Genomic DNA, 15,864 nt, shown 5'->3' with positions numbered 1-15,864 from the left:
TGGAGCACCCAGGAATAGGGTCCCGGGCGGCCGACAGGCCTTCTCAAAGCTTCCGTGAAAAAAAAAAAGCGTGCTTCCCTGTGCCTCCCGCTCTCTGCTTGTGCTACTGGTTTCCTGTCCTGTGTGTTTAGGATTCTGTCTTTCGTGTACGTCCTTTTACTGCTGCAGTTATTGAGCCATTTCATGTTTCCACAAAGTCAAAGGGAATAACCTGTTATCTATAATTTATCAAGTTTTGTTGGATATCTTAAATTCAAATAGTTCAGTCTTTAATGATTTTTTTCCCTGGCTGGTTCTGAGTTGTTTTCTGAGGTTTCCTGGACAGGTTTGAGTATGTGAAAATACTACTCCTTTTTGAAGAGGGTCATAAAATCCTTAGGATGTTAATTTAGGAGTCTTTAGGTCTGAGTGCTTCAGTCTTTGTATAGTTTAGCTTGCTGACATTTTAGAGGTTCGAGGTGGGATGGATAGGGCAATACAGGTTTTGATGTCATTGAATAAATTGGTTGAGGTTAGATGTAGTCACTCTTATTCAGTAAGTGTTCATATGAACACTGCTTTAGGCTCTGGGGATACCAAAAAAAAAAAAAGAAAAGAAAAAGACGAAATCTCTCAGTGTTTGGAGCCTACATTTTAATGTAGGAATACAGTCAAATGCATAGTGTCAGAAGGTGAAAATCCTTTGGAGAAGAATATAATAGGAAACAGGGATGAAGACTGGAATGGAGGTGGGGAGTGACAGTTTTACAACAGGGTGGTCAGGAAAGCCTCATGGAGCAAGTGATTTTTGAGGAAAGAAGGAAGTGAGGGAGCTAGTCACGTGGCTGTCTGGGGGCACAGCAAGTGCAAAACACTGAGGGGCTTGGGTGGTGTGTTCAGAGAATAGCAAAACAAGCCAGTGCGCTAGAGCAGAGTGAGATAAGAGGGATGACAGGATCAGAGAGGAAAGAACAAGGGACAGATTGGGTGGACAGACCTTGTTGTAGGCTATTTTGGAGATTTGGGTTTTCACTCTGAGGGAACAAGGAAGTTATTGGAGAGTTTTGGACACAGCAGTAGGAGCAGGTGGACTCCGAGGAGACAAACTGTTATGTAACAGAGACAAGAGATTGGGCTATGGATTGCTGCAAGCCACCACCTGAATGCTACAGACTTTGGAGAAAATATGGCCTGTTGATGCTTTGATTTTGGAGTTTTAGTTTCCAAAATTTTGAGGCAATAAATCCGTGTTGTAAAAACTAGTCTGTGGTATTTGTAATAGTAGACCTGGCAAGCTAAGAATGGGGTGGTTATCTAAAGAGTTGAGTTTTGTTTTTTAATATGGGAGAAATTACGGCATGCTTATTACCAAAGGGAATTTTCTGGTAGGTTTTAGGGGGAAAAATTGATGATTTCAGGGGAGAGGTAGAAAACAATTGCTGGAGCAATTTCATTGAATGGATAAGAAGGTATGGAATCTATTGCACGAATGGAAGGGTTGGATTTAGGAACATACATAATTCATCCAGGCAGAAAGGAAGGTAAAATGTAGGAACACAAATGCATTTATGTGAGTAAATGTTAGGATAGGAGCTTGTGGAAGTTCTTTTCTGATTGCCTCTATTTTTTTAAAGTCAGATCTGAAATCATCTGTGAATGAGGATGGGGCAAGAGACATAAGAGATTTAAGTGGAGAGGAGAAGGTATGAAATATCTTAGGAAGATAGGATAGTGAATGAATTAAGGGAATGTAGTTGGATTACTAGGTAGTACCTAGGGCCCACTTGAGTTTGCGGTCACAGAATTAACTGAGACTGGTCAACATGGTTGTGTTTTTCACCTGTTACATTCACTCAGGCTGTACAAGTGCAGGCACAGAGTTAACAGGGAATTTGAGTTTTGCCACAATTTAATAATGAGATCAGAGAGGGGCATAATCAAGGAGTATGCAAGGAAGTGATTATGACCTGGTTAAGGAGAGAAGGACCACCAGAGGGTGTGAGGAGTGAAAAGGTGATAGGATCATTGGATTATAGATCCCGGTTGGGTCAAAAGATTGTTGGAATTGGCTTTCTGGAGAGATTTGTAACTGGGTCCCTGCTGGCAGTGGTGCCAGCTGAGCCCAGATACAGGTTTGTTAATCTTGACGCTAAAATAATTTAGAGATGAGAGGGCCAGGGTTAAAGTGGTAAAGTTTATTAAAGAGAAGGAGACAGAGTACATGTTAGAGAGGTTAATGTGGACATGTGCTGAGCGGAGTGGGCTAGCTTGTTTTATAGGAAAGTTTTGTTTTGTTGGTAGCAGGTTTCCATAGTAACCTTTGAATGCAAGGTACTTCTTTTGTTCTAGCTAGTGAAATTCATGATTTGTTGGCATAATACCTAAAATTTGTCCTTGGGCAGATGGTTACCAGTCTTTGTGACTCTGTGCTCCCTATCATTAATTGAAAGTTTGCTTTGGGCCTGTGATTTTACAAGCTTTTATGGTTTGGGGAAGTTTTACTTGTTTTGGGGCTTTAGGGAAATTTTGTCCCAGGAAGTGTGCAGCTCTGTATTAATTTCTTTGGAACTAGATCAGAAAGAAACTTGGCAGTTGTCTGTTAATTCTTTCTGAGCTGAATAGGATACCAAGGACTTAACAGTTGTCCTATTTTATCCTGCTTCAGAATGAATGTGAAAAATAGGAAGCGTTGATGGGAAAGTGGAATGCTTGGAGTTAAGATTATAGAGTGGTTCAACCACCGGTGATATGTTATCCTCATGGGAGTAGATGACAGGAGCAGGGTGCAGGTAGGATCATTGGAGGAGGGCTGGTCAGAAAACTGAAAGGTAGTCTCCTTTGGATATTATTCATCAGAGGCCATGATCCACTGGACACGTAGAGGGGAAAGAAAGGTAGGGTATAGATATAGGTAGTTATAGATACTGAGTATGATCATCTAGTAACACCCAACTCAAATACCATCAATTTGATGTATAACACTGGAAAGTAAGGCTATTGAGTTACTTATGGTTATATTGCAGCCCAAGTAAACCCTTGAATCCTTCATGGACTTCTGTTCTTTGACTAACGTGTCCTTGGAGTTGTAAGTAATGGTGGGTGACTTAAGGCATCATTTCTTGGTTTTCAGTTTGAAATCAACTCCCTTCACCAAGGGTATATTATAACCCAGCTACTGCAGTGTTCCTTGGCTTTCTGTGCAGCCTTCTTCTTTGGCAAGTCTTACTTTTGGGGGTTTGCATACTATTGTGAATGATTTATTGGTGTGAAGGGATACAGAAGTAGGGTCACTCTGTGATCCAGTTTCACATGTCGGAATCTGTTCTTTAGAAATAAACATTACTTGTGATAAAAATAATCACAAATTTTTGTGATACAGGGAGATAGGAGAGAGGGGAGCAGAGTAGGGAAGGAAAAGAGGAGAGACAGACCTATGCTTTTCTAGAAGCAAATTATAGCACAATGAAACACCTCCTTTGCACATCTGTTCCTTATAGGGATGACTTTATTAACTGATATGTATTCTCCTAAAGCAAACTATTGTATTTGTATCCCTATAAAATTTCATTTTGTATTGTAAAATTTAAATGATAACTGCTACTGTCAATTTTTCCTCTGTTTCACTTAGCATATATCTCAGAGAACTTGTCATCTTAATACCTACATTTTCTATTTTATTCCTTTGTCTGTTGCTTAGTATGCCATATTACGGACGTGCCATTCTTTATTTAATTATTAATTTACCTTATTAATTGCTTCCAGTATTTTTTGCTATTTCAAACTGATGTAATGAGCATCTCTTATCGATATAAGATAAGATATCTTATCTTGTATCGTTTGTGCAATAATTTCCATAGGGTAGATATAATTGCTGGCTTGAAGGATATGCAGATTTAAATTTTTGATAGCTCTCCAAAATGCCCTTCAAAATGGCAATTCCAATTTCTACTCTTGCAAGTGCTATATATGATTCCTCTTTTAAATTTTTGCTGATAGTCATACATCGAAATTATAGTTAGTTTTGTCAGCCACATTTATTGAATAATTTGTCCTTTTCTCAAAGATTGATTTTTATCATATGTTAAATTTCTGTATTTGTTTGTGGACGTGGCAGAAACATTGATTTCTGTTCCATTGATATTTTGTACCAATTTCATACCATTACTGTAGTTTGTAATGTTTAGTATTTACTAGGGTAAGTTTCCTCTTACTGGTCTTATTTTTTAAAAAAATTGCTGCTCTTTTGCATTTGCTATTCCTAATGAATTTTTTTAATGTATTTTTTTTTTAATTGGATAAGTTGTAGGTTTACATAAAAAGCATGCAGAGAATAAAGAGTTCTCTTTTACCTGGCTTCACACATGCAGTTTTCCCTATTATTAACACTTTGTATTAGTGTGTTAACTTTGTCACAATTGATGGAACAGTGTTTTTATAATTATACCATTAATGGTAGTCCATAGTTTACATTAGGTTACAGTATTTGTGTTGTGTTGTTTTATGGTTTTTAAAAATTGTGTTCTATTAACATGTATACAATGTAAAATTTCCCATTTTAATCGTATTCAAATATGTAATTCAGTCGAGTTATTTCCATTCTCAATGTTATACTGTTACCATCACCTTTATCCCTTGCTAAGACTTTCCCATCACCCCAAACAGAAACTCTGTACAGATTAAGCATTAACATGCCATTCTTTAACCCCTATCCTGGCCCCTGGTCTCCTGTATTCTAGTTTCTGACTATGAATTCACTTCTTTTATTTTATATCAGTGAGATCATACAATATTTGCCCTTTATGTCTGACTTAATTTCACTCAACATGTCTTCAAGTTTCATCTGTGTTGTCACATGTATCAGAACTTTTTAAAGTTGAATACATTCCCATTTTACATTTATACCACATTTTATTTGTCTGTTCATCAGTTAATGGACACTTGGGTTGCTTCCAAATCTTTTGGTGGTTGTAAGTGGTACCACTGTGAACATGATGTGTAAATATGTGCTCAGGTCATTCCTTTCAATTCTTTTGGGTCTGTACCTAGAACCAGGTCATATGGTAATTCTATAGCTAACTTCCTGAAAAACTGCCAAACTGGTTTCCACAGTGGTTGCACCATTTTATATCGCCCCCCCCAAAATGAATGCATGTTCCTATTTTTCCACATTTTCTTTAATACTTATTTACCAGTTTTTAAATAGTAGCCATTCTGGTAGGTGGGACATGGTACCTCATTGTGGTTTTTTTTATTTTTTTTTTTTTTATTTTTTTATTTTTTTTTTTAAAGGAAAGACAGAGAGAAGGAAGGAAGGATAGAAGGAAGGAAGGAAGGAAGAAAGGGAAACATTTTTAAACATTTTCTTGTTTTTTATTGTATTCTGTTTCTCCGTTTTTTGTTACATGGGCTGGGGCCGGGAATCGAACCGAGGTCCTCCGGCATAGCAGGCAAGCACTTTGCCCGCTGAGCCACCGCGGCCCGCCCTCATTGTGGTTTTGATTTGAATTTCCCTAATTGCTTATGATATTAATGACCATTTGTATATCTTCTTTGGAGAAATATCTATTCAGGTTTTTTTCACTACATTTTATTTGGGTTATTTGCCATTTTGTTGTTGAGTTGTAGGATTTTTTAAATATATTTTGGATACCAAGCACTTACTGAATATGTGATTTCCAAATATTTTCTACCATTCTGAATCTTATGTTTTGGTTTCATGATGAAGTCCCATTAAATTTTGATGGAATTCCATTATATTTATTTTTTCTTATGTTGCTTATGCTTTTGGTGTAGAGCCTAAGAAATTATTGACTAACCCAAGGTCTAAAATAGATGTTTTCCTGTTTTCTTTTATGAGTTTTATAATATCAGTTACTATATTAGGCCTTTGATCCATTTTGAGTTAATTTTTTTTTGATTTTTAACTTTTTTTATTGTATAGTACAACATATATACAAAGCGAGGAAATAAAAAAGCAATGGTTTTTAGAGCGCTCTTCAACAAGTAGTTATAAGACAGATTCCAGAGTTTGTCATGGGTTACCATATGATCCTCTCATATTTATCCTTCTAGCTGCTCCAGAATATAGGAGGCTAGAGGTTTTAAATATTTTTTTATCATCACAATTGACTTTTTTCTTTCTTTTTTTTTTTGTGAAAAATAACATATATACCAAAAATCTATAAATTTCAAACACAGCACCACAATTAGTTGTAGAACATATTTCAGAATTTGGCATGGATTACAATTTTACAATTTTACGTTTTTACTTTTAGCTACTCTAAAATGCTGGAGACTAAAAGAGATATCAGTTTAATGATTCAAATTCATATTCATTTGTTGCATCCTGTCTTCTCTACCATCACCTTTGATCTTTCCATCCCTCACTTTAGGGGTGTTTGGGCTATGGCCATTCTAAATTTTTCGTATTGAAAGGGTCTGTCACTAATATGGGGTAGGTAGATAGAACTATCTGATGTTCTGTAGAGTCTGGGCTAGGTTTCAGGACCAGGGACCATCTGGAGGTTATAGGTTTCTAGGAAGTTACTCTAGTGCCTGGAACCCTTGTGGAATCTTATATATTGCCCTAGGTGTTCTTTAGGATTGGCTGGAATGGTCCTGCTTGGAGGTTGGCAGGTTATGATGGGTAGCAAGGTCTAACTGAAGCATAAGAGCAGCCTCCAGAGTAGCCTCTTGACTCTATTTGAACTCTCTCTGCCACTGATACTTTATTAATTACACCTTTCCCCCCCTTTTGGTCAGGATGGAATTGTTGATCCTACAGTGTCAGGTCTGGATTCATCCCTGGGAGTCATCTCCCATGTTGCCAGGGAGACTTTCACCCCTCGATGTCATATCCCACATACAGGGAAGGGCAATGATTTCACCTGCAGAGTTGAGTTTAGAGAGGGTGAGACCACATCTGAGCAACAAAAGAAATCCTGTAGAAGTAACTCTTACTCATGCCTATAGGTAGACTGAGTTCTTTGCTACCTACATAAGCTTCACAAGAGTAATCCTCATGATCAAGGGTACAGCCTATTGATTTGGGTGTCCCTGAAGTTTGACACAGTATCAGGGAATTCCCTGATGGTAAGGTTTAATAGTTCCATGTTCTTTCTTCCATCCCTTAGGGGACATTACCAATGTATCCAGGTGTTAAAATAATCTATACAAGATTAAAGGACCTCTCATTCTGTGCTCCCTGTGTTTCAGTTGTTCAAATGAGCTATATGGATAGGTTGAATTAGATTATGCGCTACAGAAAATTTCATTTCTAGACCAAATAAACTTTTCTTCCATTGGTTTCAAAGAGTATCTGTGGTTCTAAAATATAGACACTGTCTTCCTTAACCCTGTGTTCTGAATTAGTTTAACCCCAACCTGTTCGGCTTCATTCTTACTTCTAAATATCAGGTTATATATGTATATAAAGCAGCCTCTCATAACCGGAAATAATAATCACCACTCTGAACTTAGTGTATCTGCTATAAAAGCTTACAAACTAGACCCCTATTTTCTTATAAACATTTTCTAAAGCTGACCACACCATTCTTGTTCTTTTGTTTCTGGCTTATTTTGTCTTACCAAATGTCCTACATGCTCATTCATACATTGCATGCCTCACGACTTTGTTACTTTTTGTAGCAGCACAACCTTCATTCATAAGTATATACCATCGTTCGCCAATCTACTTCTTCGTCACTGCATCCTTCAGCCACCGGCATTCATCGGGCATCATGTATAGTGCTGAAAGTCCACAGTCCATCAACATTCTCAATTTTAGAATATTTCATTGTCCCCAAGAGAAAAAGAACCAATAAACACACCCTCACCTAATAGTGAATCTAACCCTCCTCTTAACTCTTGTCCTTCCCCCCATTATTTACCTCTGCTGTTGCTGTGGTAGTGCTGATGGTTTCCTTTTGAACATAGCTCATAGCATGCAATAACAGTTTTCCCCCTGTACCCTGGACTTGAACACCCTTTGTACATGAGTCGTATCTTTGAAGTAATTCTTGTGAGAACTAATTCATATTTCTAGTGTTAATCAGTGAGACATGTAGGTCTCTACAACCCTTTAAATCTTGTTCATCTTCAATATGGTAATATTATTTATAGACCCACTAGAGAACTACCTTCACTCCTATCTATTCCCTTACATTGGAGTTCAACCTCATTAGCTAACTTTTCACCCATCTCTAGCTTCTATGTGTCTCAAAGTCCCCTATAATCTATATTATAAGCCTCTGATTTTACCTTTACCATGGTCATAAAAGTGGAATTATACAGTATTTATCCTTTTGTGTCTGGCTAATTTCACTCAGCATTATGTCCTCATGGCTCATCCATCTTGTCATGTGCTTCAGGACATCATTTTGTCTTATTGCTGTATAATATTCCATCATATGTATATACCATATTTTGTTGATCCACTCGTCTGTTGATGGGCATTTGGTTTGTTTCCATCTTTGGTGATTGTGAATAATGCTGCTATGAACATTGGTGTGCAAATGTCTGTTCGTGTTGTTGCTTTCAGCTCTTATGGGTATATACCAAGTAGTACTGGTTTGAAAGGATGTATGAACCCTAGCAAAGCCATGTTTTAATCCTAATCCCATTTTGTAAAAGGAGCCGTTTCTTCTAATCCCTATTCAGTACTGTATGTTTGAGAATATAACTAGATCATCTCCCTGGAAATGTGATTTAATCAAGAGTGGTTGTTAAGTTGGTTTAGGTGGAGGCATGTCTCCACCCATTTGGGTGGATCTTGATTAGTTTCTGGAGTCCTATAAAAGAAGAAACATTTTGGAGATTCAAGAGATTCTGAGAGCAAAACGACATAGCCATGATAAGCAGAGAGCCCACCTGCCAGTGACCTTTGGAGATGAAGGAAAATGCCTCCTGGGGAGCTTCATGAAACAGGAAGCCAAGAGAGAAAGCTAACAGATGATGCAGTGTTTGTCATGTGCCCTTCCAGCTGAGAGAGAAGCCCTGACTATGTTCGCCCTGTACCTTCCTACTTGAGAGAGAAACCCTGACTGTGTTCGCCGTGTGCCTTCTCACAGAATAGAGAAACCCTGAACTTCATCGACCTTCTTGAACCAAGGTATTTTATCTGGATGCCTTTGAGTAGACATTTCTGTAGACTTGTTTTAATTGGGACATTTTCTTGGCCTTAGAACTGTAAACTAGCAACATATTAAATTCCCCCTTTTAAAAGCCATTCCGTTTCTGGTATATTACATTCTGGCAGCTAGCAAACTAGAACAGACTTATTTTGCTGTTTGAGATATAGCAAAACCCTTATTTAGCCTTTATGTATTTTAAACAAAATAAAATTGAAAGCTTTTAGGTAGTAAAAGCTGGATTATTTTTCCATACCTATGTAACTGACTATCACAGTTTTTTTACCTGAACTTAAAATTGTCATCTATATGAGCCATTTAACAACAGTGTCCACATTTTGTATATGTGTGTGATGCTTTTCAAAAAACTTGGAATACTTTATTCTGTTTAGCCCTTAAGCTGTAAGGCAGGTTGGTTTCCATGGTGACAGTGAGTATTAATTTCCTTACCTTAGTTACAGGTTTTAAGAATAAAGAAGCCTCTGAGCTCATGCATTCTGGAATCTAACTTTGTTTTAAGACTGGCAAAAAGGTAGTCCGTTCTCTAAAAGATGACATTATTTTATGTGGAAAATCATTGTTGTTCCTTTAGAAGAAATTTCTCATGTGTTACAGTAAAGTAGAGTATGGCTTAAAATCTAGGTGATTAAAAAGCTTTCCCGGGTGGGCCACGGTGGCTCAGCTGGCAAGAATGCTTGCCTGCCATGCCAGAGGGCCTGGGTTTGATTCCCCGTGCCTGTCCATGTGAAAAAAAAGAAAAAAGAGTGTATAAAAAGCTTTCCCTTCTTAGTTAATTTGAAATGTGATTGGTCTTAATTTTACTAACTTTATACTAACTTAAATTTGTCTTATTAGTGTGGTTTTTACTGAGATGAACTAGAAGTGGCTTTAGTCAGAGAAGTTGTCAAAGTGTCTAAGTGCTGTCAAATTGAATCACTTAAAATGAATTTCTTTTAAAATATAGTTTATAATTTTGGCAGATAATTTCTGTGATTTAATTGGCTAATATTGCCAACCATGCAAGTAAGTGTACTCATTTACCTAGCACGAGGTTCATTTTGCAATTATTTTATCAAAAAGTTCTACCAGGACATTGCTTTATTAGATATTTTATGAATGTATTATAGAAATTGAAAAAAAAAAAGCCAGAACATCTAGTTACAATACCAGCATTTCAAATTACCAGTCTAGGACATTTTGTCTATGTTCTGTAGTAGAAGTTACCAAACTGGCCTGTAGGCCACATTTGACCCTCTGCTTGTTTGTGTATTGCCCATGAGGTCAATATTTTTTACATTTTTAAATGATTGAAGAAAGCCAAAAGAAGAAGAATATTTTGTGAAAATTATTTGAAATTTAAATTTCAGTGCCTATTGGTAAAGTTTTATTGTTACAAACCCATGCTCATTCACTTATGTATTGTTTATGGGTTTGGGGCTACAATGGTAGTGGTGAGTAATTGTGACAGAGAACATATGGCCTACTCCATGTAAAATATTTTTCATCTGACCTTTCAGAGGAAAAGTTTGCACCCCTGTCCTATTACCTAAAAAAAAAATGTCTTGACTGTTCACTAAAAAAAATTTCCCCCTTTATTTTTCCTGATTTTTAAAAGTAGCATATGTTCTTATAGAAAATTTGGAACATTATAGAAAAGTATTATGGTGATTTGAAGGTACATGTACCACCCCCCCCAGGAAAATATGTTCTTAAATCTAATCCACTCCTGTCTGTATGAGCCCATTATAGGTAGGATCTTTTGATGAGACTACTTCAATTAAGGTGTGGACCAGCCCAGTCAGGATGGGTCTTAATTTTATTACTGAAGTCCTTTATGAGTGGAATGAAATTCAGACAGAAAGAGAGAAAGCCACAGGAAGCAGGAAGCTGGACATCAGCTGAACCTGGAAGAGAAGGGAGAGACCAGGAGATGCTGCCATGTATCTTACTATGTGACAGAAGAGCTGAGGATTGTCAGCAGCCAGCCCTTTAATGCCAGTCATTGGGAAGAAAGCATTACCTTGATGATACCTTGATTTGGACCTTCTGTGAGCAAATAAATTCCCATTGTTTGGCTCAACACATTTCATGGTATTTGAGCAGCTGAAGAAGCTAAAACAGGTTTTGGTACCAGGAGTTGGGTACTGTTGTTGCAAGTACCGAAAATATGGAAGTGCCTTTGGAATTGGTAATGTGTAGAGGCTGATAAAATTTTGAGGTCCTTGACAGAAGAAGCCTACATTGCTTTGAAGGGACTTTTTGTGGGAACGTGGAGGTTAAAGGAAGTTCTAACGATGGCTTAGAGGGAAATGATAAATGTGTTACTGGAAGCTGGTGGAAAGGCAATCCTTATTTTAAAGTGGCACAGAATTCGGTGAAATTGAGTTCTGATGTTGGTGGAAAGCAGAACTTAAAAGTGATGAACTTGGATATTTAGCTGAGGAAATATCCAAGCTAAGTGTGCAAAGTGGAGCCTGACTTCTCCTTGCAGATTATAATGAAATGAAGGAGGAATGAGATAAGCTGAGAACTGAACTCCTGGGCACAAAGAAACCAGAACTTAATGGTTTGGAAAATTCTTAGTTTCTAGAAAGCAAGTCCCCTCTAAATAATGCCTGATGTGAGGGTTTAAGTGAACATGGAACCAGTCAGCAATTTCTGTATAAGACAGGATTGGAGGCACTGTTCTAGTTTGCTAGCTGCTGGAATGCAACACACCAGAGACACATTGGCTTTTAATAAAAGGGAATTTATTTCATTAGTTCTCCAGAGGAAAGGCAGCTAACTTTCATCTGAGGTTCTTTCTTATGTGGGAAGGCTCAGGGTGATCTCTGCTGGCCTTCTCTCCAGGCCTCTGGGTTCCAACAACTTTCCCCAGGGTGATTCCTTTCTGCATCACCAAAGGCTTAGACTGAACTGGGCGTGCTGAGATGAGGCATGCTGAGCTGCTTTGGCTGTGCTGCGTTGAGCTCTCTCATTTAAGCACCAGGCGATTAACTCAAACATCATTCATTGCAGCAGGCACGCCTCTTAGCCAACTGCAAATGTAATGAGCAACATTGGCTCCTGTCCACAGCAACAGAACTAGGCACGTTCATCTGGCCAGGGTGACAACTGAATCTAACTACCACAGGCACCTTACCTAAGAAAGATCTATGGAAAGTCTTACCATCTGATGGTTTTGACCTCTCTGAAGTACATGCAAAACTGACTTGTAATTTGTATGAATGGAACCACTACCAGTCTGGTCTAAAAGGGACAGAGAAAGGACAAATGGAAGGAAAAAATAAGGGCAGAACCATAGAAGCTGAGATTTGGACTGAAGACATCATCTCTGGTCAAGAGAACAGAACCACCTATATGTGCAGAAATGATGAGTCTGCCCCAGCTGTTGGATAGGGCAGGCCTTCCACTGTGCTGTTCAGAAAGAATGCTGCCATCCCAGTGCTTGGAGAGGGTGAAACTTGTGCCCTGGAGCTCCAGGAGAGTCTGGCTGCTATTCCAGTGCTTGAAGAGGGTGGACCTTTCACCTGTGTATTCAGGAAGAACATGGTGTGCTAGTTTGAAACTGTGATGTACCCCAGAAAAGCCATATTCTTATAATCTGATCTTGTGGGTGCAGACCTACCGAGGGTGGAACCTTTTGATTAGGTTGTTTCCATGGAAGTGTGACCCACCAAATTCAAGATGGGTCTTAATCCTTTTACTGGAGTCCTCTATGGGAAGAATAAAAGGCAGGAAACAGAGAGAGTGCTTAGAGCAAACACAGAGAGCAGAGAGATGAAACCAAGTAAAAGATGCTTGGAGAGGGAAAGTGCCCTGAGAGATGCTAAGCTGAGATAAGGAAATCCAGAATTTGCCCCAGAGGAACTGAGAGGACCCATAGACACTTAGAGAGGAAAAATGTCTCAGGAGACACCAGAAGGACCCAGAGGAGCTGAGAGAGCAAGTTTGGAACCCACCCAGGAGAGGAGGGCCATTGTGCTTTCCTATGTGACAGAGAACCTGGGACATGATTGGCCTTTCTTGAGTAAAGGTATCTTCTTGTTGATGCCTTAATTTGGACATTTTCATGACCTTAGAACTATAAATTTGTAATCTAATAAATCCCTTTGGAAAAGCCAATCTGTTTTTGATATATTGCATTCTGGCAGCATTAGCAAACAAACACATGGCCACTGGGCAAGCTCTTAGAAGGAGTTTGGCTGCCATTCTCTCAGGCCTGGAGGACAAAACATAATTCTATAGATGACTCTCAGACCTTGAAATCTAATGAAATATGCTCTGCTGGTTTTCAAAATTGTTTACCTTACAAAGTATCCCTATAGGAATGGGAGTGTTTATCCTGTGCCTGTCCCTGTATATAGGAAGCAGATACTTGTTTCATGGGAAGACACACCTATGACTGATTTTGATGAGATTTCATACTGAGCATTATTTCTGACAGGACTTCAGGTTTTTGGGATATTGTGATGGAATGAATCTATTTTGCATATAGAAAGGACATGTCTTTTAGGGGTCCAGAGGGTGGAATGTGGTGGTTTGAAGCTGTATGTACCCCAAAATAACATGTTCTTAAATGTAATCCATCCCTGTGGGTGTGAACCCATTGTAATTAGGACCTTTTGATGAGATTACTTCAGTTAAGGTATGAACCAGCCAAGTCAGAATGTGTCTGAATCCTATTATAGGAGTCCTTTATAAGTGGAATGAAGTTTAGGCAGAGAGAAAGCCACAGGAAGCAAGAGGCTGGACATCATTAGAATCCAGAAGTGAAGGGAGTGTGGGAGATGCTGCCATGTATCTTGCCATGTGACTGAGGAGCCAAGGTTCACCAGCAACCAGTCCCAGCATGCTGGTCTTCAGGAAGAACGGATCACCTTGATGACAGCTTGATTCAGATTTTCTTTTAGCCTCAAGACTGTAAGCAAATAAATTCCCATTGTTAGCTTGACCCATTTCATTGTATTTATTTGAGCAGCCCAGGAAACTAAAGTATGAAGAAGAAAATTAAAAACCGTCTACAACTGTGTGGTAATGACTATTATTTTAGTATACATTACTCCAGGCCATTGATATATATATATAGGTATGTGTATGTGTATATGTATATATTTTTTTTCAAATGTACACACACAAAGGTATGCATAGACAGTGTGCACACACATATATATTCACTTTACAAAATTAGAGTCTAATTTTCTAAGTTGTTTTTTTTTTTTTTTTGCCTGATAAATTTTAAAACCATAGAATATATGGTGAATATATATTATAGATAACAAGAATCACTGTCCTTGTACATAAATATCTCTCAGGAATGCTGGCTATTTTTATCATTATAAATTGTTAGAAAAGAAAGTATGGGCAAAATGGTATGTAAACTAGAAAAATATTTTGAGGAAAATCTTGATATTGCATGAAAATACTTCCTTGGCCTGCCTTCATGCATAAAATGAGTTGCCTCTACTCAGCCTAGATTTTGATTTGCACAATAACATCAAACCAGCCTGTTTTCATTTGTAAAAGCTGCCGGAATGAGATACACCAGAAGCAGAATGGCTTTTTAAAAGGGAATTTTATTAAGTTGCAAATTTACAGTTCTAAAGCCGTGAAAATGCCCAAATTAAGGCCCCAACAAGAAGGTACCTTTACTCAAGAAAGATTGATGAAGTTCGGGGTTTTTCTCTCAGCTGGGAGGTCATATAGCCACACCAGCTTGCTTTCTCTCCTGGCTTCTTGTTTCATGAAGCTCCCCCAGGGGCATTTTCCTTCTTCATCTTCAAAGGTCTTCTGGGTATGTGGACTCTGTCGGTTCTGGTGGCTCTAAAGCTTTTTCTAAAATGGTTCCCTCTTAAAGGGCGCCAACGAGCAGCCCCACCTTGAATGAGTGGAGACCCATTACAGTGGAAACCATCTACTCAAAAGTTACCACCCACAATTGGGTGGGTCCCATCTCCATGGAAACAGTAAAAAAAAAATCTCCCAATCAGCAATATTGAATGAGGATTAAAGGACATGGGTTTTCTGGGGTACACGACAGATTCAAACTGGCACACAGCCTTTTTACTAATTTGTTATTAAAGCATATAGCTGACACTGATAGTTGACGGACTGGAAGAACTGGGCCAGTGCGCCACTCTGGGTTCACAGTTTTTGCTCACAGTCTGCAGCTTGGTAAAGTGAATTATTTGTTTTGTGAGAGCTCCTACTTTGGTTATTAAAGCCAGAGAGAAAAGTGGGGTAATATTTCAGACCACTTTGAGTTGAGATAGTAGACTTAGAAATATGGGAGGCAAGGAGATGTGCTACATTCTTAGAGCTATTTAATTCCTTCTTCCCTTACTAACAGGGTGCTCTAGACTACCACCCTGTTTCCTGCTTGTCAACATTGAAGGAAACTTCATTTGTTGACATATCCTACTCATTTTCCACCCCTCATTCTGTAGTACATGTACAAAAACTTGTAGCAAGGTATTTCATTTGAAAGAATGATTTATTTTGAAAGGATACTTACTTTAAAAATTTCTAGGCTTGTCCACATCAGCTGTTATTATTGATCTGTCTACACCAGGCATTGCAAATTGGGAGGACTGCAGGCTGAATTTTTGATTTATAAAGGGGTCTTCGAGATTGATATCAAATGAGAGATTGCATAGTAACTTCTCATTCTTTGTCTTCTTTTGAAAAATTGGGAAATCTGGCAGTATTGGGCTTGCACTGGGTTGTAAGACTTATCTGGCGTAGGAACCATCTGGAG

The 15,864-nt window shown here is 38.4% G+C and overlaps 1 protein-coding gene across 8 annotated transcripts in view; it reads left to right on the top strand.

The window, feature by feature from the left end:
• Nucleotides 1-15,864, top strand: part of WRN (WRN RecQ like helicase) — a 163,303-nt gene that overhangs the window by 11,124 nt on the left and 136,315 nt on the right. Inside the window, exon 2 of one of the 8 annotated variants that reach the window (XM_077144686.1) lies at nucleotides 8,960-9,088. The exons of 6 other annotated variants lie outside the window; for them this stretch is intronic. The gene's annotated coding sequence lies outside the window, so the exon portion shown is untranslated. Of the gene's footprint in view, nucleotides 1-8,959; nucleotides 9,089-9,158; nucleotides 9,640-15,864 lie in introns of those variants that run through there. One more of the 8 variants, XM_077144688.1, reaches the window with a different exon arrangement.

This window comes from Tamandua tetradactyla, chromosome 26 (genome assembly GCF_023851605.1).
Source record: "Tamandua tetradactyla isolate mTamTet1 chromosome 26, mTamTet1.pri, whole genome shotgun sequence".
Classification (NCBI taxonomy): Eukaryota; Metazoa; Chordata; class Mammalia; order Pilosa; family Myrmecophagidae; genus Tamandua; species Tamandua tetradactyla.
The sequence above is the reverse complement of the archived record's forward strand: the minus strand, read 5'-3'. Positions and strand labels throughout refer to the sequence as shown.